Genomic DNA, 3300 nt, shown 5'->3' on the forward strand with positions numbered 1-3300 from the left:
TATATATATATAGGCATATATATATAAATCAAGTAGATAACAATACAGTGCTCAAATATATAGGAACATACGAATATACAACGAAAGTTCCCTTATTATAGTTGTATAAAAACAGAGGTCTCTGGTGGGAATCGAACCCGCAATCACTCGCTATCTCGGCGAGCGTCATACCGTTTGGACCACAGTGGTATTATTACGAATTATTACGAAGACCGCTAAAATCATAGGAAATATTATTCAAATCAACTTGCAGCTTGCTGGGAAGGTGTAAATCGAATAGATAACAATACAGTGCTCAGATATATAGGGACACGATGTTATAAATCGTATCAAACATAGTTCATCAACGAGAATTCCCGTATTCCTTCATCGTCATTATATTGCTGTACAGTATTTAAATGTATAAAGACAATTTGGTTAAATCCAACTTGGTTAAATATATAATCACATGATGTACAAATATATCGTAATGTTTATAACCTGTTTTATCAAAGTACTAAAGGCCTGTTCCTCTATTTGTAACTAAATGATTGGGAATTAGTTTGCCGTTTCTTGTTATTTAACCTTTGGATCGTATTCCCGGAATAAGGATGAGCTGAGATGTGCATGCTAGTAAGTCCTTTTTTCATATCACGGGATTCATTACTGTTACACGTTCGCTGTCCATTAGTTTACATGCTATCAAACATTCGTTGACGTGCGTACATCATCAGGAAAACATCAATTGGGCGCGCATACCGTATGCAGAAAAGAACTGGTTCGAGGTGAATATGCTTATAACAAGACAGGGTCTCCCTGTAAGATTCTGATGTACGAGGGGTATGGGGTGTGGAATTAAAGGTGTGGAATAAAATATATAAATAGAAATAATATTTAATGTTATTTAAATGCAATAGCTGCAGTGCAAGCTGTATTTATTAATTTATCAAAACATATTTAGGCAGGATGACATATATACAGACGAAATGGTAACGCTGTTTACAATATGTCCTGCTATAATACGATAAACAACATACAAGAAGGCTACCTGAAACAAAACAATATGGCTGTTCGGCCAGGTTGTATGTTGCTTGATTTTAGTTATTGTTCTGGTGAATAAATGTCTTAGGACTCCATGTTAACAGGAGGTGTAGAAATAAGATCGAGCGATTGGAAAGGATTTGGTGTATGTCCTAATTTATTTCTTCCAATACAAAATATAATATTTTATATACTAGTAAGGCCTACTATAAAATTCGGTTTAGTACGCTCAAATATGATATTATCTTATCAAGTTATTGATAAGCCTTTAGGATAATTGCCTCCGACGGGAATCTTACCTGTCACCTTTCGTTACCAAGGCGAGCCTCAAAGATCGGTGGGGGGGGGGGGGTGAATATATCGCAAATCAAATCTAGCCAATTACACACCCTCATACTAAAGTGCATATAAAACTAGACACCCTCACCTAGTGTTATTTCCAATGAAACTTTCCAAGGTCCTCTCTTGGTTGCATCTAATATTAAACTTAACTTAACTGGAAAATAAAATGATTTATTCCAAGGAGGTGGCGGTATTCAAATTAGTGTGCATGAGGCCATAATGGATTCACTTAATAGTACACTACTAAGGTATCGTAGGCATGTAGTTTATGTAAATGATTCCTGGGCATGGTTAAGTTAGATATAACAATGCGAAAGAACAACGCGAAGAACGTTTTTTAATATAATGAGTTATCAGACAATTATCATAATGTTTTGTGCGGTAATGAACACACACATTTGTATCTTTCTTCATGAATATCGATAAAAATAGATTTTTATTATAAACTTGTGTACCTTACAATAACGAAATACCAGGAGTTACTAACAGAATGAACAAACATACACATGTTTTAGGAATGTCATTGTTGTACGACGGTGATAGAATGTAGAAATTCATCTAGGCCTATCTTAGATTAAAAATAATAATAATAAATTATAAATTTCAATAACCATCGATTTAGAAAAAAAACAAAAACAAATCAGTTTTCAATACTTTACAAAATACAACATTTATTAATGAAATACAGAACAATTAAATATTGTAATACAGAAAATGATTATTATTATACGGTATTCGTTTTAAAGTCAGTCAAGCAAAATATATAACTTTATTATAGGTGGCAGCAAACACAATTTTAGAAGCCGATCGGCCAAAGCAGAATATTTACTTGTTTATAATAGGAATGCCGCATTATGTATATTTATAAATAATCACTTTATTGCACTAAAGATCGAATATACAGAAAATGAGAAAGGAAAAAAAACAAAAACAGCACATGGGCCAAAAAAAAAAAAATAAATAAAAGGAACACACAAAAAAACAAAAAACAGTATTATATAAATACAGTAGAACCCTTATTAAGGGGACACCTTCGGGACCAAAAGTGTCCCCATAATAGTGGTGTTCTAACGAAAAACTTGAAATTGTCCCATTAATAGGAGTTTTGGTATGTTTTTGTACAATGATGACATAGGTTCTTTATAATTTTATTTTAATTGTCCTAAGAATGAGTTACAGTTGAATTATAACTCATTTATAACAATAATTTGCAATGCAAAAAATAATTCATCAACCGATATGTAATTAAAACTACAAAAGTTGTATAGACCTAAGTTCCTGATATTAATTATTTCTTGATTATAGTGTAATAATAATGGTCAAACATTCTTTTTTTCAAATATTGAGCTTTCCATTGTATGTACAAAATAGAATAGCATGAATAGAGTATATGACTTAAGTTGAAATCAGTCAGCTGTACGGTATACATTAGTCTACAGTACCGGTCTCTCATTTTTTTGACTTCTTGTGGAGGGGCGCCATAAGCGTTTTCTTTAAAAAGATACCGGCGCTTTAAAAGTTTTTGTTGTTGTTGTTTTTTTTTTATATTTATTTTTTATTATTATTATGATTATTATTATGATTATTATTATTATTATTATTATTATTATTATTATTATTATTATTATTATTATTATTATTATTATGATTATTATTTATTATTATTATTATTATTATTATTATTATTATATTATTATTATTATTATTATTATTATTATTATATGAAAATACACAAAATAAGAAATCCTCATGATTAATTGTGAAAATTGACAAGATTATTTACATTGCAAAATAGTTAAAAAAATTAAACAATATTTATTTATTAAACTATACTATTATTTCGAAAAATATTATTTTGATGGCATTAAATGGCATTATGTTCAGAATGCATTATTGAATATTCAAATCAAATTGGTGAGTAGCACCGTAAACAATATA

Source organism: Anneissia japonica, unplaced genomic scaffold, assembly GCF_011630105.1.
Source record: "Anneissia japonica isolate Jap-2015-1 unplaced genomic scaffold, ASM1163010v1 scaffold32248_len650992_cov182, whole genome shotgun sequence".
NCBI classification, from domain to species: domain Eukaryota; kingdom Metazoa; phylum Echinodermata; class Crinoidea; order Comatulida; family Comatulidae; genus Anneissia; species Anneissia japonica.